The sequence below is a fragment of the Mustela lutreola genome, chromosome 2 (genome assembly GCF_030435805.1).
Source record: "Mustela lutreola isolate mMusLut2 chromosome 2, mMusLut2.pri, whole genome shotgun sequence".
Taxonomy (NCBI): Eukaryota; Metazoa; Chordata; class Mammalia; order Carnivora; family Mustelidae; genus Mustela; species Mustela lutreola.
In genome coordinates this window covers 60,405,821-60,429,240 of record NC_081291.1, presented here as the reverse complement: position 1 = coordinate 60,429,240, position 23,420 = coordinate 60,405,821, and the positions used below count along the sequence as shown (strand labels likewise).

At 39.1% G+C, this 23,420-nt stretch overlaps 1 protein-coding gene and 1 pseudogene across 4 annotated transcripts in view; one reads left to right on the top strand and one right to left on the bottom strand.

Moving 5' to 3' along the window:
* ALDH1L1 (aldehyde dehydrogenase 1 family member L1) overlaps window positions 1-23,420 on the bottom strand; it is a 126,749-nt gene that overhangs the window by 101,531 nt on the left and 1,798 nt on the right. The window lies entirely within an intron of this gene.
* Window positions 6,146-7,103, top strand: LOC131824325 (uracil-DNA glycosylase-like; annotated as a pseudogene).

The window sequence follows — 23,420 nt, the reverse complement described above, 5'->3', positions numbered from 1 at the left end:
CTATACTGCCTACAGCAATCTATACTTTTAATGCCATTCCGATCAAAATTCCACCGGTATTCTTCAAAGAGCTGGAACAAATAATCCAAATATTTGTATGAAATCAGAAGAGACCCCGAATTGCTAAGGAAATGTTGCAAAACAAAAATAAAATGGGGGGCATCACATTACCTGATTTCAAGCTTTACTACAAAGCTGTGATCATCAAGACAGCATGGTACTGGCATAAAAACAGACACATAGACCAGTGGAACAGAGTAGAGAGCCCAGATATGGACCCTCAACTCTCTGGGCAAATAATCTTCGACAAACAGGAAAAAATATACAGTGGAAAAAAGACAGTCTCTTCAAGAAATGGTGCTGGGAAAACTGGGCAGCTATATGTAGAAGAATGAAACTGGACCATTCTCTTACACCGTACACAAAGATAAACTCAAAATGGATAAAAGACCTGAATGTGAGACAGGAATCCATCAGAATATTAGAGGAGAACATAGGCAGTAATCTCTTCGATATCAGCCACAGCAACTTCTTTCAAGATATGTTTCCAAAGGCAAAGGAAACAAAAGCGAAAATGAACTTTTGGGACTTCATCAAAATCAAAAGCTTCTGCACAGCAAAGGAAACAGTCAAGAAAACAAAGAGGCAACCCACGGAATGGGAGAAGACATTTGCAAATGACAGTACAGACAAAAGGTTGATATCCAAGATCTATAAAGAACTCCTCAAACTCAACACACACAAAACAGACAATCATATCAAAAAATGGGCAGAAGATATGAAAGACACTTCTGCAATGAAGACATAGAAATGGCTACCAGACACATGAAAAAATGTTCATCATCACTAGCCCTCAGGGAGATTCAAATTAAAACCACATTGAGATACCACCTTACACCAGTTAGAATGGCCAAAATTAACAAGACAGTAAACAACGTGTGTTGGAGAGGATGTGGAGAAAGGGGAACCCTCTTTCACTGTTGGTGGTAATGCAAGTTGGTGCAGTCACTTTAGAAAACAGTGTGGAGACTCCTCAAGAAATTAAAAAGAGAGCTTCCCTATGACCCTGCAATTGCACTCCTGGGTATTTACCCCAACGATACAGATGCAGTGAAAAGAAAGGCCATCTGTACCCCAATGTTTGTGGCAGCAATGGCCATGGTCGCCAAACTGTGGAAAGAACCAAGATGCCCTTCAACAGATGAATGAATAAGGAAGATGTGGTCCATATACACTATGGAATATTATGCATCCATCAGAAAGGATGAATACCCAACTTTTGTAGCAACATAGACAGAACTGGGAGAGATTATTAAGTCAAGCAGAGAGAGTCAATTATCCTATGGTTTCACTTATTTGTGGAGCATAACAAATAGCATGGCAGACAAAGGAAGATGGAGAGGAGAAGGGGGTTGAGGGAAATTGGAAGTGGAGGTGAACCATGAGAGACCATGGACTCTGAAAAACAATCTGAGGGTTTTGAACGGGCAGAGGGTGCGAGGTTGGGGGAACCAGGTGGTGGGTATTATAGAGAGCATGGACTGCATGGAGCACTGGGTGTGGTGCAAAAACAATGAATACTGTTACACTGAAAAAAATAAATAAATTTTTAAAAAAAGAATGAAATCTTGCCATTAGCAACAACATGGAAACATGGATGGAACTAGAGGGTATTATGCTAAGCAAAGTAACTCAGTCAAAGAAAGACAAATACGTATGATTTCACTCATATGTGGAATATAAGAAACAAAACAGATGAACGTGGGGAAGGGAAAGAAAAATATATAAAATGAAAACAAGAGAGGGATGCAAACCATAAGAGACTCTTAACTACAGGGAACAAACTGAGGGTTGCTGGAGGGAGTTGGCTGGGGAGATGGGGTAACTGGGTGATGGGCATTAAGGAGGGCACTTGATGCAATGAGCACTGGTATTGTATGCAACTGATAATCACTCAATTCTACCTCTGAAACTAATACTACAATGTATGTTAATTAAATTGAATTGAAATACAAAATTTTAAAATGGTAAAAATTTCAAAATAAAAAAAATGAAAACAATTATCTGTTTGAATATCTGTTTTGTGAAACGATTAAAAATGGATAAGACTTGAATGGACATTTCTCCAATGAAGATATACAAAAGGTCAACAAGTACATAAAAAAATATTCAACCTTATTAGTCAATAAGGAAAAGCCAAGCAAAACTATAGTAAAATTGATATTTCACACCTACTTTGGCTCATCTATAATATTTTAATAAGGGAAAAGAAGTGTTGGCAAATATGTGGAGAATTAGTACTATTATACATTGCTGGTAAGATATAAAATGATGCAGGCAGTGTGGAAAACAGTTTGGCAATCTTCAAAAACCTAAAATAGGTTTTTCCAGCGGTAGGAATTCTTTATAAATTTGAATATTAATATCCTATCACATATGTAATTTGCAAAAATTTTCTCCCACTCTGAAAGTGGTCTTTTCATTTTCTGGATAATGTCCTTTGCTGCACAGAAGTTTTTAATTTGGGTGAAGTCAAATTTACCTATTTCTCCTTTGTTGCTTTTTGTATATATCTAAAATTCCAGTGCCAAATATAACATCATGAAGATTTGCCCCTCTCTTTGCTTCTAGGGTTTTATGATTTTAGTTTTTACATTTAGGTGATTGACCAATTTTAAGTTAGTTTTTGTACATGCTGTCTGCTAGGGATACCACATCATTCTTTTACATGTGGAAGTCCAGTTGCCCCAACAATATTTATTGAAGGCACTAATCTTTCCCCACTTAGTGAATTTGTTAAAAACCAATTGGTCAGACATGTATGGGTTTATTTCTGTACTCCCACTTGCAACCATTGATCAGGATAATGCTATTAAAAATATATATATATTTGTTTGCCAGAGAGAGAGATGGAGGGAGGGAGAGGACAAGCATGATGAGGGGAGCAGCAAGCAGAGGGAAAAGCAGGCTCCCCACCAAGCAGGGAGCCCGATGTCATGTTTGATTCCAGGACCCTGGAATCATAACCCAAGCCAAAGGCAAACACTTAACAACTGAGCCACCCAGGTACCCCTGGATCATGCTCTTTTGACTACTGTAGCTTTGTAGTAAGTTTTGAAATCAGAAAGTGAATTTTCAAAAAAAGAAAAAAAAAGAAAGAAAAAGAAAAGAAAAAAAAAGGAAAGGAAAGGAAATGAAGAAAGAAAGAAAGTTAGTTCTTCAAATGTATTCTTTTTCAAGACCGCTTTGACTTGTTAGGGTCTCTTGCAATTACACGGGAGTTTTAGGATTGGCTTTTCTATTTCTGCCTAAAAGACTCTTGAAAATTTGATAAGGATTGTGTTGTATCTGTAGACAACTTCGAGTAGTACTATCAAAAGATTAAAGCTTCTTACCCATGAAGACAGCATGTCTTTATTTGAGTCTTGTCTAATTTCTTTCAGAAATGTTTTAAGATTTTCATTGTACAAGACTTTTGCTTTTTTAGTTAAACTATTTCCTAGATATTTCATACTTTTTTTAAAAAAGTTTTTAAATTCCAGTTAACATAAAGTGTAATATTAATTTCAGGAGTAAAATTTAGTGATTCATTGCTTTCATGCAATGCCCAGTGCTGCTAGAGGAAGCAAGACTGTGGAAGAGTAGGAGACTTTGTTTCATCTGGTCCACTGAATTTAGCTAGATAACTATCAATTCTGAACACCCATGAATTCAACCTGAGATGTAAGAATATAATATCTGGAACTCTACCAGTAGAAAAGTGACCACTTTTTGCAAGGTAGGAGAGTCGGAGAAGTGATTCTGAGGGGATATGTCAGAAAGTAATTGGCAGAGGGTGGGGTGAGTCTTAGTAAGCTGGATACTGGAAAGTGACATAGCCCTGGAGGGCAAAATCAGCACCCTTAGAAGTCTGCTGCAGATGAGGGATATCCCTGCATGAAAAGTGCTCAGGTGGTGAAACAGGGCAGAACTCTAGGTGGGACAGTCTGGTCTCAGGATCTCTGAAGTCACAAGAAGAATGGGGGTGCCGAGGCAGTAGAGTTCTCAATCAGTGGAGTGGGGAAACTATTTACAGTCACCGAGCCCGGGAGGGAAGTCTCAGCTCGGTTCACCATAAATCATGAGCCATGGCACCATCAGGTGACTGCTCTCTGTTGTGGGAACCCTGAAAACACGGGAATGTGGGGACCCTCCTCCTTCCCCTGGGAGGGCTGCAGCATGTCCACACACGACTGGGGAACAACTGTCAGTGCCAGAGCTCTGCAAAACACAAGAAAGTAGTGACACCACCCCCCCTGCCTTCCTCCAGGAGGGCTGAAGTGGGTGCAGGCATGATCCCAAGACCACTCCCCATGCCAGGCCCCTACAAAGTGCAGAAGCCTGGGACCCTCTGCCTTCTCCTGGGAGGATCAATGTGGGTATGCACCCCAGGAGTCAGCTGAGTTTAGCCATACAAAAGTGAAGGCCAATTATCCCTGAGGGTTTACTAAAGAGAGGGGACCACGATCTTTTAGCTCTGGGACTAGAGATCAAGACAAAGCTATTTTTATCTTGATCCTCTAAAGTAGCACAGAAAGCCTTCAGGAAACAAAAGCTACACAGAGCAACTAAAAACAGCTTAACACTGACACTGGCCCCCTGGCAAGGGGTTGTGAAACTCCACCCAGTCAAAGACACCTGAAACTCATCACAGCAGGCCCCTCCCCCAGAAGGTCCAGAAGACCAACTGAAAGAACAGATGAACAGCAACTTTACGGACCACACAGGACTGTAAAACTCCAGCACTAGGGGAAAATAGTATATAGAATTTGAGGGGTTTTCCCTCATGATTCATTTATCTTTCCATTGAAATTTTTTCATTTCTTTTTTTTTTCTTTTTCCCTTTTCAACTAGCCTTTTATTTTATCAATTCTTTGTTTTTAAGTCTTTTTATAAACTTCCATTTTTGAAATTTACATTTTATACATATATTTTTCATTTTTGGCTTCCCTTCACTCTATTCAATTTTATTTTTGTATATATATAAGTTTTACTTTCTTCACAATTTTGGGATTTAGTGTCTTCTAACACAGAGACCAAAACACACTCAGAACAAAGCAGATCACCCTGTTTTGTCCACCCTGTGAGATTACATTCTCTCTTCACCCCACCTTTTTTTCTTTCTCTCTTTTTTTTTCCATTTTCTTCATCTTTTCCTTTTCTTTCCGGCTTTCTGACCTCTTTGGATTTGTCTAGTGTGTATTTTGCTTAGGTCATGGTTGATTGTTTGATAGTACTCATTCAAACATACATTTTTCTCTGGGCAAAATGACTAGAAGGAGTAATTCACAACAAAAGAAGAACAAGGGGCAATATTCTCTGACACAGATCTAATTGATAGGGATATAAGTAAAATGCCACAGATGGAAATCAGATAACAATTACAAAGTTACTATCTGGGCTTGAAAAAAAGGCATAAAAGATACTAGAGAATCTTTTAGTGCAGAAATGAGATCTAATCAGACTGAAAAAAATGCCATAACTGAGATGTGTCTAAATTGAAAGCTCTAGTAGGTAGGGTAAATGAGGGAGAAGAGAGAGTAAGTGACATAGAAGGCAAGTTGATGGAAAGGAAGGAAGCTGAGGAAAAGAAAAAAAACAACCAATGGACCATCAGGGCAGGCTTCAAAAAATCAGCAATGCCATACAATGAAACTGTACAGGAATTACTGGGATGCCTGAGGGAGAAGACAGAGAGAACCAGAAGGTATATTTGAGCAAATCATAGCTGAGAACTTCCCTAATCTGGGTAAGGAAACAGGTATTCATATCCAAGAGGTAGAGAGAAACCCTCACAAAATCAATAAAAATAGATCAACACCCCAGTATGTAATAGTGAAGCTTCCAAATTTTAGAAATGAAGAGAAACACTGAGAGCAGCTCAAGACAAGAGGTTCCTAACCTACAGGTGTAGGAACATTAGACTGGCAGCAGACCTATCCACAAAGGCCTGCCAGGCCAGAAAGGGCTGGCATGATATATTCAGGGTATTAAATTAGAAAAACATTTAGGCAAGAAAAATTTATCCAGCAAGGCTGTCCTTCAGAATGGAAGGAGAGGACGGCGGGTTCTCCCAGCAGCGCACAGCCGCTCTCCTCCACTCTGGATGATCGGCCAGAAGACCCTCTACTCCTTTTTCTCTCTGACCCATGCCGGGAAGCGACGTGCCCACAGTTTCGAGCCGGCCAACCTGGGGACTGGCATGGTGACAGTGGCTGAGGAGAGTGGGGATGCGGCAGTCAGTCCCCCCAAGAAGGCCCGGCCCGGGCTGGGCAGGAGGACCCCGGCATGCTGCCCTCCTTGCCACTGAGCCCTGAGCAGTTGATCCGTATCCAGAGGAACAAGGCCGCCGCCCTGCTTGGACTCGCCACGCCCAACGTTCCGTAGGGTTTCGGTGAGAGTTGGAAGAAGCTGTTCAGTGCGGAGTTGGGGAAACCATATTTAATCAAGCTAATGGGATTTGTCGTGGAAGAAAGAAAACATTACACTGTTTATTCATCCCTACACCAAGTCTTCACGTGAACCCAGATGTGTGACATAAGACAGGTGAAGGTTGTTATCCTGGGACAGGATCCGTATCATGGACCCAACCAAGCCCATGGGCTCTGCTTTAGTGTTCAAAGACCCATTCCACTGCTACCCAGTTTGGAGAACACTTATAAAGAGCTGTCTACAGACATAGAGAGTTTCGTTCATCCAGGTCACGGAGATTTATCCGGGTGGGCCAAGCAAGGTGTTCTCTTACTCAATGCTGTTCTCACAATCCAGGCACATCAGGCTAATTCTCATTAGGAGAGAGAGGTTGGGAGCAGTTCACTGATGCGGTGGTATCCTGGCTAAATCAGAACTCCAGTGGCCTGCTCTTTTTGCTCTGGGGCTCTTAGGCTCAGAAGAAAAGCAGTGCCATTGACAGGAAACGCCACCACGTGCTGCAGACAGCCCACCCCTCCCCGTTGTCGGTGTACAGAGGGTTCTTTGGATGTAGACATTTCTCTAAAACCAATGAGCTGCTGCAGAAGTCTGGCAAGGGGCCCATCAACTGGAAGGACCTGTGACCCTGACTTAGAGGGCTGTCTCTGGGCAGTTTTTTGGAAGCTATCAAAGTATTTGCCAGGAGTGACAGCATGACCCAGACAGAAGCCTCCAGGGCTCTCCCCTGCCTGGGACTGTATGGCTGTCTTTGCAACATGGCTTTGGCCTAAAAACTGCTGTCACGGTGTTTGGGAGAGGGTGGGGGGCCAAATACAGAGAAAACTAATGTCACCTTATGGTAGAAGGGGACAGGAGACAGAAGCACCTCTTGGTACAGTCTGCTGCTATTTGTTTTTACCTTGCGGGTTAGACGTTAGGTTAAAGGTGTCAGGTTTGTTTATCTAGAAAGCACCCCCCCCATGTCCTGCCTGGCATTCCAGTTCTTGGCCAAGTACATCTGTTCCCTCCATCCTTTCCTGAGCCCTCAGCCGCCCCCCCCACCTCCTTGAAGGAAGCAGGACAGTTTGCAAGTGCCTAGAAATTGAAGAATGCTGTGTGAGTCTTCACAGATAGGCAGAGGGAAATGAGCTGGGGCTTATTTTCATAGTTAATCCTCTGGGTGTTTCTAGGAGTGAGCAGTGGAAATTGAAGAAAGGGGGAATTTAAAAAAAATTTTTTTAAGCGAGGAAATGCTTTTCTCCTAGGTTTTTAAGGCAACACAGACTGCCAAAGGCTGTTTTCTATGGACTGAAATCACGTGGAGATTTTTTTTTCCCCTTGCAGCCCTGTGAATTTTTCTGCTTTAGAAATATGCAGATATATATATACATATATATATATATATATATTAATTTCCTGTTGGGGAGACAATCTTCATTAGGTCTGCACCTCTATCCTAGATTCTGTTGGAGATGCTGTTGATATGTTAGCTGGGGAAAGAGTTAACTCTGACTGAGTTTGGGAATAAATGATCGTTGAAGTTTCAAAAAAAAAAAAAAAATGGAAGGAGAGGTAAAGAGCCTCCAGGACTGATGGAAACTGAAAGAATATGTGACCATCAAACCAGCTCTGCAAGAAATATTAAGGGGGACCCTGTAAGCAAAGAGAGAATCCAAGAGTAACATAAACCAGAAAGAAACAGAGACAATCTACAGAAATAGCAACTTTACAGGTAATACAATGGCACTAAATTCATATCTTTCAATAGTTACTCTGAAAAGCAAATGGGCTAAATTCTCCAATCAAAAGTCACAGGGTATCAGACTGGATTTAAAAAAGCAAGACCAGGGCACCTGCGTGGCTCAGTGGGTCAAAGCCTCTGCTTTCAGCTCAGGTCATGACCCCAGGGTCCTGGGATCGAGCCCAGCATCGGGCTTTCTGCTCTGCAGGGAACCTGCTTCCCTTCCTCTCTTTCTGCCTGCCTCTCTGCCTACTTGTGATCTCTGTCTGTCAAATAAATAAATAAAACCTTGTCAGCGTGGCCTCAGGTCCCGCAGGGTCACAGAAGGATCGGGGGTGTCTGAGTGGCACAGAGCTGGGCTCGGTGAGCTCGGAGCAGAGTTACTGGGCGCTGTTCTCTGAGGGCGCACTGAGGAGTGGGGCCCTGGGCTCTCGGCTCCTCCAGGCCGGAGACCAGAAGGCTTCCATTTGTATTCACGTCCTCCGGAACTCTATGGAAAGCGCTCAGGGAACAAGAGCTTCTGAAAGCAAATCGAGCAGATTACTCACACCGGCCCCTGGTAAGGGCGGTCCAATTCCGCCTGGGGCAAAGACACTTGAGAATCACTACACCAGGCCCCTCCCCCAAAAGATCAACAAGAAATCCAGCCTAGACCAAGTTCACCTACCAAGGAGTGTGGTTTCAATACCAAGGAGAGCAGCAGAATTCCAGAGGAGGAGAAAGCAAAGCACGGAACTCATGGCTTTTTCCCTGTGATTTTTTTTAGTCTTGCAGTTAATTTAATGTTTTTCTTTTTCATTTTTTGTTTTTTTTCTCACCTTCTGATAAATTTTTTTTTACTTTTACCTTTTCTTTTTTAACGTTTTTTAACTAGTTTATCTAATATATATATATTTTTTTATTTTTTATATTTTTCTTTATTTGCTTTCTTTTAATTCTTTTTTTTTCTTTTTTCTTTTTTTTTCTTTCCTCCTTTTTGAACCTCTTTTTATCCTCTTTCTCCCCCCTCACGATTTGGGATCTCTTCTAATTTGGTTAAAGCATATTTTCCTGGGGTTGTTGCCACCCTTTTAGTATTTTACTTGCTCCTTCATATACTCTTATCTGGACAAAATGACAAGACGGAAAAATTCAACACAAAAAAAAGAACAAGAGGCAGTACCGAAGGCTAGGGACCTAATCAATACAGACATTGGTAATATGTCAGATCTAGAGTTCAGAATGACAATTCTCAAGGTTCTAGCTGGGCTCGAAAAAGGCATGGAAGATATTAGAGAAACCCTCTCAAGAGATATAAAAGCCCTTTCTGGAGAAATAAAAGAACTAAAATCTAACCAAGTTGAAATCAAAAAAGCTATTAATGAGGTGCAATCAAAAATGTAGGCTCTCACTGCTAGGATAAATGAGGCAGAAGAAAGAATTAGTGATATAGAAGATCAAATGACAGAGAATAAAGAAGCTGAGCAAAAGAGGGACAAACAGCTACTGGATCACGAGGGAAGAATTCGAGAGATAGTGACACCATAAGATGAAACAACATTAGAATAATTGGGATTCCAGAAGAAGAAGAAAGAGAGAGGGGAGCAGAAGGTATACTGGAGAGAATTATTGGGGAGAATTTCCCCAATATGGCAAAGGGAACGAGCATCAAAATTCAGGAGGTTCAGAGAACGCCCCTCAAAATCAATAAGAATAGGCCCACACCCCGTCACCTAATAGTAAAATTTACAAGTCTCAGTGACAAAGAGAAAATCCTGAAAGCAGCCCGGGAAAAGAAGTCTGTAACATACAATGGTAAAAATATTAGATTGGCAGCAGACTTATCCACAGAGACCTGGCAGGCCAGAAAGAGCTGGCATGATATTTTCAGAGCACTAAATGAAAAAAACATGCAGCCAAGAATACTATATCCAGCTAGGCTATCATTGAAAATAGAAGGAGAGATTAAAAGCTTCCAGGACAAACAAAAACTGAAAGAATTTGCAAACACCAAACCAGCTCTACAGGAAATATTGAAAGGGGTCCTCTAAGCAAAGAGAGAGCCTACAAGTGGTAGATCAGAAAGGAACAGAGACCATATACAGTAACAGTCACCTTACAGGCAATACAATGGCACTAAATTCATATCTCTCAATAGTTACCCTGAATGTTAATGGGCTAAATGCCCCTGTCAAAAGACACAGGGTATCAGAATGGATAAAAAACAAAACCCATCTATATGTTGCCTACAAGAAACTCATTTTAAGCCTGAAGACACCTCTAGATTTAAAGTGAGGGGGTGGGAAAGAATTTACCATGCTAATGGACATCAGAATAAAACAGGAGTGGCAATCCTTATATCAGATCAATTAGATTTTAAGCCAAAGACTATAATAAGAGATGAGTAAGGATACTATATCATACTCAAAGGGTCTGTCCAACAAGAAGATTTAACAATTTTAAATATCTATGCCCCCAATGTGGGAGCAGCCAACTATATAAACTAATTAATAACAAAATCAAAGAAACACATCAACAATAATACAATAATAGTAGGGGACTTTAACACTCCCCTCACTGAAATGGACAGATCATCCAAGCAAAAGATCAGCAAGGAAATAAAGGCCTTAAACGACCAGATGGACATCACAGAACATTTCATCTCAAAGCAACAGAATACACATTCTTCTCTAGTGCACATGGAACATTCTCCAGAATAGATCATATCCTTGATCCTAAATCAGGACTCAACCGGTATCAAAAGATTGGGATCATTCCCTGCATATTTTCAGACCACAATGCTCTAAAACTAGAACTCAACCACAAAAGGAAGTTTGGAAAGAACCCAAATACATGGAGACTAACAGTATCCTTCTAAAGAATGAATGGGTCAACCGGGAAATTAAAGAAAAATTGAAAAAAATCATGGAAACAAATGATAATGAAAATACAGCGGTTCAAAATCTGTGGGACACAACAAAGGCAGTCCTGAGAGGAAAATATATAGCGGTACAAGCCTTTCTCAAGAAACAAGAAAGGTCTCAGGTACACAACCTAACCCTACACCTAAAGGAGCTGGAGAAAGAACAAGAAAGAAACCCTAAGCCTAGCAGGAGAAGAGAAATCATAAAGATCAGAGCAGAAATCAATGAAATAGAAACCAAAAAAACAATAGAACAAATCAATGAAACTAGGCGCTGGTTCTTTGAAAGAATTAATAAAATTGATAAACCCCTGGCCCGACTTATCAAAAAGAAAAGAGAAAGGACCCAAATAAATAAAATCATGAAGGAAAGAGGAGAGATCACAACTAACACCAAAGAAATACAAACTATTATAAGAACATACTATGAGCAACTCTACACCAATAAATTTGACAATCTGGAAGAAATGGATGCATTCCTAGAGACATATAAACTACCACAACTGAACCAGGAAGAAATAGAAAGCCTGAACAGACCCATATCCAGTAAGGAGATTGAAACAGTCATCAAAAATCTCCAAACAAACAAAGCCCAAGGCCAGACGGCTTCCCGGGGGGAATTCTACCAAACATTTGAAGAAGAATTAATTCCTATTCTCCTGAAACTGTTCCAAAAAATAGAAATGGAAGGAAAACTTCCAAACTCATTTTATGAGGCCAGCATCACCTTGATCCCAAAACCAGACAAGGATCCCATCAAAAAAGGGAGCTATAGACCAATATCCTTGATGAACAAAGATGCGAAAATAATCAACAAAATACTAGCCAATAGGATTCAAAAGTACATTAAAAGGATTATTCACCACGACCAAGTGGGATTTATTCCAGGGCTGCAAGGTTGGTTCAACATCCACAAATCAGTCAATGTGATACACATCAATAAAAGAAAGAACAAGAACCATATGATACTCTCAATAGATGCTGAAAAAGAATTTGACAAAGTACAGCATCCCTTCCGGATCAAAACTCTTCAAAGTGTAGGGATAGAGGGCACATACCTCAATATCATCAAAGCCATCTATGAAAAACCCACCGCAAATATCATTCTCAATGGAGAAAAACTGAAAGCTTTTCTGCTAAGGTCAGGAACACGGCAGGGATGTCCATCATCACCACTGCTATTCAACATAGTACTAGAGGTCCTAGCCTCAGCAATCAGACAACAAAAGGAATTTAAAGGCATCCAAATCGGCAAAGAAGAGGTCAAATTATCACTCTTCGCGGATGATATGATACTATATGTGGAAAACCCAAGAGACTCCACTCCAAAACTGTTAGAACTTGTACAGGAATTCAGTAAAGTGTCAGGATATAAAATCAATGCACAGAAATCAGTTGCATTTCTCTACACCAACAGCAAGACAGAAGAAAGAGAAATTAAGGAGTCAATCGCATTTTCAATTGCACTCAAAACCATAAGATACCTAGGAATAAACCTAACCAAAGAGGCAAAGAATCTATACTCAGAAAACTATAAAGTACTCATGAAAGAAATTGAGGAAGACACAAAGAAATGGAAAAATGTTCCATGCTCCTGGATTGGAAGATTAAATATTGTGAAAATGTCTATGCTACCTAAAGCAATCTACACATTTAATGCAATTCCTATCAAAGTACCATCCATCTTTTTCAAAGAAATGGAACAAATAATTCTAAAATTTATATGGAACCAGAAAAGACCTCGAATAGCCAAAGGGATATTGAAAAAGAAAGCCAACGTTGGTGGCATCACAATTCCGGACTTCAAGCTCTATTACAAAGCTGTCATCATCAAGACAGCATGGTACTGGCACAAAAACAGATACATAGATCAATGGAACAGAATAGAGAGCCCAGAAATAGACCCTCAACTCTACAGCCAACTAATCTTCGACAAAGCAGGAAAGAATGTCCAATGGAAAAAAGACAGCCTCTTCAATAAATGGAGCTGGGAAAACTGGACAGCCACGTGCAGAAAAATGAAATTGGACCGTTTCCTTACACCACACACCAAAATAGACTCAAAATGGATGAAGGACCTCAATGTGTGAAAGGAATCCATCAAAATCCTTGAGGAGAACACAGGCAGCAACCTCTTCGACCTCAGCCGCAGCAACATCTTCCTAGGAACAACGCCAAAGGCAAGGGAAGCAAGGGCAAAAATGAACTATTGGGATTTCATCAAGATCAAAAGCTTTTGCACAGCAAAGGAAACAGTTAACAAAATCAAAAGACAACTGACAGACTGGGAGAAGATATTTGCAAACGACATATCAGATAAAGGAGTAGTGTCCAGAATCTATAAAGAACTTAGCAAGCTCAACACCCAAAGAACAAATAATCCAATCAAGAAATGGGCAGAGGACACGAACAGACATTTCTGCAAAGAAGACATCCAGATGGCCAAGAGACACATGAAAAAGTGCTCCATATCACTCGGCAACAGGGAAATACAAATCAAAACCACAATGAGATATCACCTCACACCAGTCAGAATGGCTAAAATCAACAAGTCAGGAAATGACAGATGCTGGCGAGGATGCGGAGAAAGGGGAACCCTCCTACACTGTTGGTGGGAATGCAAGCTGGTGCAGCCACTCTGGAAAACAGCATGGAGGTTCCTCAAAATGTTGAAAATAGAACTGCCCTATGACCCAGCAATTGCACTATTGAGTATTTACCCTAAAGATACAAACGTAGTGATCCAAAGGGGCACGTGCACCCGAATGTTTATAGCAGCAATGTCCACAATAGCCAAACTATGGAAAGAACCTAGATGTCCATCAACAGATGAATGGATCAAGAAGATGTGGTATATATACACAATGGAATACTATGCAGCCATCAAAAGAAATGAAATCTTGCCATTTCGACAACATGGATGGAACTAGAGTGTATCATGCTTAGCGAAATAAGTCAAGCAGAGAAAGACAACTATCATATGATCTCCCTGATATGAGGAAGTGGTGATGCAACATGGGGGCTTAAGTGGGTAGGAGAAGAATAAATGAAACAAGATGGGAATGGGAGGGAGACAAACCATAAGTGACTCTTAATCTCACAAAACAAACTGAGGGTTGCTGGGGGGAGGGGGTTTGGGAGAAGGGGGTGGGATTATGGACATTGGGGAGGGCATGTGCTTTGGTGAGTGCTGTGAAGTGTGTAAACCTGGTGATTCACAGACCTGTACCCCTGGGGATAAAAATATATGTTTATAAAAAATAAAAAAAATAAAAATAAATAAATAAATAAATAAAATATTTGAAGAAAAACAAAAAAAGCAAGACCCATCCATATGCTGTCCATGAGAGACTAACTACACCTTAAGCCACCTCCAGATTGAAAGTGGCAAGCTGGTATTTTGTAGCAACATAGACAGGACTGGAAGAGATTATGCTGAGTGAAATAAGTCAAGCAAAGAGTGTCAATTATCATATGGTTTCACTTATTTGTGGAGCTTCACAAATAACATGGAGGACATGGGGAGATGGAGAGGAGAAGGCAGTTGTGGGAAATTGGAAGGGGAGGTGAACCATGAGAGACTATGGACTCTGAAAAATAACCTGAGGGTCTTGAAGGGGCGGGGGGTAGGAGGTTGGGGAAACAAGGTGGTAGGTATTAGGGAGGACACATATTGCATGGAACACTGGGTGTGGTGCAAAAACAATGAATTGTGTTACGCTGAAAAGAAATTTAAAAAAAGAAAGAAGAAAGAAAGTGAGGGGTTGAGAACAATTTGTCATGCTAATGGACCTCAAAAGAATGCTGGGAAAGCAATTCTCTTATCAGATAAATTAGATTTTAAACCAAAGACCATAGTGAGAGATGAAAAGGGACACTATATCATAACTAAAGGATTACCCAACAAGGAGAATTAACAATTATAAATATTTATGTTCCTAATTTGGGAGCAGTCAAACATCTCAACCAATTAATAACCAAACTAAAAAAAATGCATTGATAATAATACATTAATAGTAGGGGACTTCAACATCCCACTCACAGCAATGGAAAGATCACCTCAGTAGAAGTTCAACAAAGAAGTAAGGGCTCTGAATGACACATTAGACCAGATGAACTTCAGAGGTATGTACACAGCATTCCATCCTAAAGCAACAGAATACACATTCTTCTAGAGTGCACAGGGAATTTTTCCAGAAGAGCATATACTGGATCATAATTCAGGTCTCAACCAATACCAAAAGATTGGGATTATTCTCTGCATATTTTCAGACCACAAAGCTTTGAAACTTGAACTCAATCACGAGAGGAAATATGGAAGGAACTCAAACACTTGGAGGTTAAAGACCATCCTACTAAGGAATGAATGGGTCGACCAGGAAATTTAAAAAAAAAAAATTAATTCATAGAAACTAATGAAAATAAAAACACAAATGTTCAAAACCTCTGGGATACAGCAAAGGTGATCCTAAGAGGAAAGTATATTGCAATACAAGTCTCTCTCAAAAACTTTTAAAAATCTCAAATACACAGGCTATCCTTACATCTAAAAGAACTGGAGAAAGAACAGCAAATAAAGCTTAAACCAAGCAGGAGAAAAGAAATAATAAAGATTAGAGTGGAAATCAATGAAATACAAACCAGAAGAATAGAGAAGATCAATGAAAGTAGAAACTGGTTCTTTGAAAGAATTAATAAGATTGATAAACCCCTACCAGACTTATCAAAAAGAGAAAGAACCTAAATTAATAAAATCGTGAATGAAAGAAGAGAGATCATGACCAACACTAAGAAAATACAAACAATTTTAAGAACATATTATGAGCAACTCTATGCCAACAAATTAGGCAATCTGGAAGAATTGGCCAGATGAATAGGCCAGATGGCTTCCCAGGGACATTCTACCAAACACTCAAAGAAGAAATAATATTTATTCTACTGAAGCTGTTCCAAAAAATAAAACCGGAAGGAAAACTTCCAAACTCATTCTATGATGCCAGCATTACCTTGATCCTAAAATCAAAGACCCCATCAAAAAGGAGAATTACAGGAGTTCCTGGGTGGCTGTCAGTTAAGCAACTGCCTTTGGCTCAGGTCATGATCCCAGGGTCCTGGGATTGAGCCCTGCATCAGGCTCCCTGCTCAGGGGGGAGCCTGCTTCTCCCTCTCCTCCCTGATTGTGCTCTTTCTTTCTCATTCTCTCTCTCTCTCTCTCTTAAATAAATAAATAAATAAAATCTTTAAAAACAAACAAACAAAAAAGAAAATTACAGACCAATATCCCTGATGAACACGGATGCCAACATTCTCACCAAGATACTAGCCAACTGGATCCAACAGTACATGAAAAAGATTATTCACCATTACCAAGTGGGATTTATTCCTGGATTGCAAGGGCAGTTCAACATTTGCAAATCAATCAATGTGATACATCACATTAATAAAAGAAAGGACAAGAACCATATGATCTTCTCCATTGATGCAGAAAAAGCATTTTACATACAATTCAGCATCCTTTCTTGATTAGAACTCTCCAAGGAACATACTGCAATATCATAAAAGCCACCTACAAAAAGCCCACAGCAATATCATCCTCAAGGGGAAAACTGAGAGCTTTTCCTTAGGGTCAAGAAGGTCAGGAACACAAGGGTAATATCCTTTCTCACCACTGTTGTTCAACATAGTACTAGAAGTCCAAGCCTCAGCAATCAGACAACAAAAAGAAATAAGAGGCATTCAAACTGGCAAACAAGAAGTCAAACTTTCTTTGCAGATGAGATGATATTTTATGTGAAAAACCCAAAAGACTCCACTCCAAAATTGCCAGAACTCATACAGAAATTCAGCAATGTAGCAGGATATAAGATCAATACACAAAAATAAGATGCATTTCTTTACACTAACAATGAGACAGAAGAAAGAAAATTAAGGAATTGATCTATTTACAATAGCACCCAAAAACCACAAGATACCTAAGAATAAACCTAACCAAAGAGGTAAAGGATCTGTACTCTAAAAACTGTAGAACACTTCTGAAAGAAACTAAAGAAGATACAAACAGGTGGAAAAACATTCCATGCTCATGGAATGGAAGAATAAACATTGTTAAAAGGTCTATGCTACCCAGAGCAATCTATATATTCAAAGCAATCCCTATCAAAATATCATCAACATTTTCACAGACCTGGATCAAATTATCCTAAAATTTGTATGGAACTAGAAAAGACCCCAAATAGCCAAAGGAATGTTGAAAAAGAAAACCAAAGCTGGTGGCATCACAATGCCAGGCATCAACCTATATTACAAAACTAATCATTAAGACATAATGGTACTGGCACAAACAGACACATAAATCAATGGAACAGAATAGAGAACCCAGAAATGGACCCTCAACTCTATTGTCAACTTATTTTGACAAAGAAGAAAAGAATATCCAATGGAAAAAAGGCAATCTATTCAATAAGTGGTGTTAGGAAAATTGGACAGCCACATATGGAAAAAGAAAATGGACCATTCTTTTATACGATACACAAAGATAAACTCAAAATGGATGAAAGACCTCAATTTGACACAGGAATCAATCAAAATCCTAGAGAAGAACACAGACAGCATCTTCTTCGACCTCGGACGCAGCAGCTTCTTGCTAGACAAATCTCCAGAGGCAATGGAAAGAAAAGTAGAAATGAGCTACTGGACTTCATCAAGATAAAAAGCTTCTTCACAGCAAAGGAAGCAATCAACAAAACTAAAACGTAACCTATGGAATGGGAGAAGATATTTGCAAATGACAGTACAGATAAAGGGCTAGTATCCAAGATCTATAAAGAACTTATCAAACTCAACACCCAAAACCAAATAATCCAGTAAAGAAATGGGCATAAGACATGAATAGACATTTCTCCAAAGAAGACATAAAAATGGCCAGTGGACACATGAAAAACTTCACATCACTTGGCATCAGCGAAATATAAATCAAAATCACAATGAGATTACCACCTTACACCAGTCAGAATGGCTAAAATTAACAAGACAGGAAACAACAAATGTTGGCAAGGATGTGGAGAAAGTGGAACTCTCTTACACTGTTGGTGGGAATGCAAGCTGGTACAGCCACTCTAGAAAATTCCTCAAGAATTTAAATGGACATTCCTCAAGAAGTTAAAAATAGAGATACCCTAAAACCCAGCAATTATGCTACTAGGTATATACCCCAAAGATACAAATATAGTGATCTGAAGGGGCACATACACCCCAAAGTTCATAGCAGCAATATCCACAATAGCCAAACTATGAAAAGAGCTGAGATATCCATCAACAGATGAATGGATAAAGAAGTTGTGGAATATATATATATATATATATATATATATATATATATATATGAATATATATATGTATTTTGTGTATATAAATGTATATATACATATATGTATACATATATATGTAATATTGTGTATATGTATGTGTGTGTGTGTGTGTGTGTATAACTCAACCATCAGAAAAGATGAATACTTACCATTTACATCAACATGGATGTAACTGAAGGGTATTACGCAAAAGAAGTCAAATATAGAAAGACAATTATCATACAGTTTCACTCATTTGTGGAATATAAGAAACAATGCAGAGGATCATAAGGGAAGGGAGGGAAAACTGAATGGGAAGTATCAGAGGGGAAACAAGCTATGAGAGGCTCTTACCTATAGGAAACAAACTAAGGGCTGCTGGAGGGGAGGTGGGGATGGGGGATGGGGATAGGTTTTGGGGAGATGGGCATTAAGTAAGGCACATGATATGATGAGCACTTAGTATTACACCCAACTGATAAATTACTGAACAGTACATCTGAAACTAATGATATACTCTATGTTGGCTAATTGAATTTAAATTAAAAATTTTTTAAAAAACCACCCAGTGCTTATCACAATAAATGCCTTCTTTAATCCCCATCACATCTTTATCCATTCATCTATTGATGAACACCTTGGCTTTTTCCACAGTTTGGCTACTACAGACACTGCTGCTATGAACATTGGGGTACATGTGCCCCTTCAGATCACTACACTTTTATCTTTGGAGTAAATGCCTAGTAGTGAAATTGCTGGTTGGTAGAGTATCTCTATTTTTAACTTCTTGAGGAATCTCCATACCATCTTCCAGAGTGGACATTGGTAAGCCCCTAGTTAGACTAAGTAAGACAAAAATTGCTAATTTCAAAAATGTAAGAAGGACCATCACTACTAATCCCATAGTCATTAAAAGAGTAAAAAGGAGTATTATTAATAACTATACACCCTCAAATTTGATAACCTAGATGAAATGGAACATATCTTGCAAGACACCATTCAACAAAACTTATACAAGGAAAATAGAAATAGGTCTACATATATTAAAGGCACTGAATCAATAATTAATACCCTTCCAAAGCAGAAAGCACCAGGGTTCACTGGTGAATTCAACCAAACACTAAAGATTCAAAATCAATTAATCAAAATCAATTAATCAATTCATGTAATAGATTACACAATCAAAATCAAAATCAATTACACTAGATTACATTAACAGGACAGAGAAGGAAAATCATGTGAACAGATAAATAGATGCAGAAAAAGTATTTGACAAAACCCAATACTCATTCCTGATAAAACATTCTCAGCAAACTAGGAATGGAGAGGAAATTAACCTGATAAAGAACATCTACAAACAAACCCATAACTAATATCACACTTAATTGTAAGAAACTAGAAACCTTCCCACTAAGATCAGAAACAAGCCAAGGGTGTTCCTTTCATTATTTCTATTCAAAATCCTACTGGAAATTCTAGCAAAGAAATAAGAAAAGGTGATAAAAGGTATACAGATTGGAAAGGAGGAAATAAACTGTCTGTGTTCACAGATGACATGATTGTCCACGTAGAAAATCTTAAAGAATCAACAAGAAACTCCTAAAACCAATAAATGATTATAGGAAGGTTACAGGAGAGAAGGTTAATATGCAAAAGTCAATTGCTTCTTATATGCCAGCAATAAACAATTGGAACTTGAAATTAAAAACACAATATCATTTACATATCACATAAAAATGAAATTATTTATTTGTAAATATAATAAAATATGTAAAAGAGCTATGTGGGGAAAACCACAAGACTAATGAAGGAAATAAAATAAAACCTAAATAAGTGGAGATATTATATCCATATGGTTAGGAAAACTCAATATTGTCAAGACATCAGTTCTTTCCAATTTGACCTTTGGATTCAACACAATCTCAGTGAAAATCCCAGCAAGTTATTTTGTGGACATCAACAAACTGATTTTAAAGTTTATACTAAAGGCAAAAGACCTGAAATATCCAACACAATATTGAAGGAGAGGGGCAAAGTCAAAATACTGACACTACCCAACTTCAGTATGATGCCACAGTAATGAAGCTATAGTATTTAATACAGTGTGATATTGGCAAAAGAGTAGACAAACAGAAGAGAGACACACACAAAAAGTCACCTGATCTTTGAGAAAGTAGTAAAAGCAATTCAATAGAGAAAATATAGATTTTTCAACAAATGATTCTTGAATGACCAGACATCCATGTGCAAAATTTAAAAAAAAAAGACCCTCAAATCAATACATCAATCACATGTAAAATTTTCATAAAGATAAAACTATAAAACTCCTAGAAGATAACATATGATGCAATCCAGATGACCGTGGGTCTGACTTTTTAGATAACAAAACTATGGAAGGAAAAAAGTGACAAACTGAACTTTATTAGACTTAAAAAAAAAACTTCTGCTCTGCAAAAGACAAGCAACAAAGGGTGGTTGGGCAGGGGGAAGTGGGGGTCGGGGTGGGGGGATCTGCAAAACACACATCTGATAAAGGACTAGTATCCAAAATATACAAACGATTCTTAAAACTCAACTGTAAGAAAACAACTCAACTTAAAATTGGAGGAAAGACCTGAACAGACATCTCAACAAAGAAGAAATACCAATGGGAGATGCATATATGAAAACATGCTTAACATCATATGTCACTAGGGATTGCAAATTAAAACAACAATGAAATACCACTGCAAATCTACTAGAATGACTAAAATCAAAAACACTAACAACACAAAACGCTGGTGAAGAGGTGGAGCAACAGGAACTCTCATTCATTGCTGGTGGGAATGAGAAAATGGTACAGTCACTTTGGAAAATAGTTTGGCAGTTTCTTAACGAAAAAACCAAAAAACAAAAAACTAAACACACTCCTACCATACAATTCAGCAATCATGGTCTTTACCTAAATGAGGGGGCAATTTAGGTCCACACAAAAACCTGCACACAGATATTTATAGCAGCTTTACTCATAATTACCTAAACTTGAAAGCAACCAACATGTCCTTTAATAGGTGAATGAATAAATAAATTGTGGTACATCCAGAGAAAAGCTTTTATTCCATGCTAAGAAGAAATGAGCTATCAAACATAAAAAGAGAGAAATTTTAATGACTATTGCTAAATGAAAGAAGCCAGACCTATTATTCTAGCTATAATAACAGTGTCAACTAGGAAGACAGAGGAAAAAAAGTCAGTGTTTGACAGAGGCTTAGAGGAGGAGGGAGAGGAATGAACAGATGGAACACAGGACATTTTTCAGTTACCTACTGTAATGGTAGATGCAGGTCCTTATACACCCGCCAAAACCCATTGAATATATAACACAAAGAGTGATGCGAACTGTAGACTTTAAGAATATTGTATCAATATCCAGTCATCAAAAGTAACAAATGTGCCTAGTGCTAATGCAAGGTGTTACTAATATATTTGGGACAGTGGAGAAACACGGGGCTGAGGGAGTATGTGGGAACTCTCTGTACTCTGCTCAATTGTTCTGTAAACTTAAAATTATTCTAAAAATTAATTTAAACAAACAAACAAATCTATAGTTCACATCTTACTTCAAAATGCAGTTCAATTGGGTTAAAATAAATATTTTAAAAATCAAATACAGGAAGAAAACATCAAAGTACGAGGGGAAAAAAATCTGGTAAGTGTTGGACTTTAGAAACTTGACTCTAAAGGAAAGATACAAAGGAAGCATGTGATAAACGTTCATGCAGGAAGATTTTACATGTATCTGAAGCAATTTGCCAAAAGAATAAAAGCCCTCTGCCAACAGATGAATATAAACGTGTTTAAGTTACAATTAATCAAATGCCTATTGCTAAATAGGCGTCATAAAACAAGGGACTGTTTTTCTCCTATAAAACTGGAAGGCCCTGAAGACGATGTTGTCTAGGTACAGGAAAAGGAACACCCTCCTGCCACACTAGTGGGATAACAATTTGGGGCAAATTCTCTAGAGGAAAATTTGGCAATAAATATCAAAATCCTAGAAATGGTTCTTTTCTTCTGATTCAGCATTTTCACTTCTAAATTATGTTTGGGTGAGCAAATAATGGCATAAGTATAGCAAAATCATGCTACATGCACACTGTGTAAGCCAGGCAGCCAGTTAGGGCGACGCACTTTGCTTCGCCAACGGGAATATGCAGGCCAGAGCAGCTGAACAGATAGCAAACCACTATGATTTTTAAAAGTGTCATGCATGTGTATGTCTGTGTACTTGCAGTGCAAAAAAAACTGGGTGGATTCACCCAGAAATGTGAAAAGTCCCTGGGTAGAGTGCTTTGGGTTTGGGGGATTTTCATGAAAGTAATTATCTTTTTTCTACCAGAATGTTCTGTTTTTGCTCCCCCCCACCCCCCCCCCCCACCCCCTGCCAAATTGAGAATATATTACTCATGGTAAAGTAAAGCAGTACAAAAAAGATCCCTTTGGAAGCAGGGAGGCAAGGTCAGGGGAGCCACCAGAGGGGCTATTGTCACAGTCCCAGGAAGCTGAGCTTGGCAGGGACAGGTGCTCCCAGAGGGGCCTCAGCCAGTCTTGACCTTTGGCTTGTGAAAAGCTCAGGAACTCCAAAGGGGCAGAGCCAGGGAAGGGACTACACTGCTGCTGAGAGGTGCAGCTCGGCTCACTGTCGGGCAGCCTACAAGGCTCTACCTCCTTCCTGAGTTGGCAGGCTCAGCCCCTTGCCCCTGGCAGTGCTTGGGCACACTCTGGGGCTGCCCTGGCAGCAGCAGGACTGTCAGGGCTTCCCAGGCCTCCTACCCCAATCACTCCGCTCAGACCTGGCTCCCCAGTGAATTTTCCTCCCGGTGGTGAGGTGGGGTCTTGTTATAACAGTCACTTATGACCAACAAAGAATTACCAGATCCTAAAAAAGAAGTAAATCATAAAAGTTGTAATCACTAGTCCCTACTAATGGTGCTATCTATAG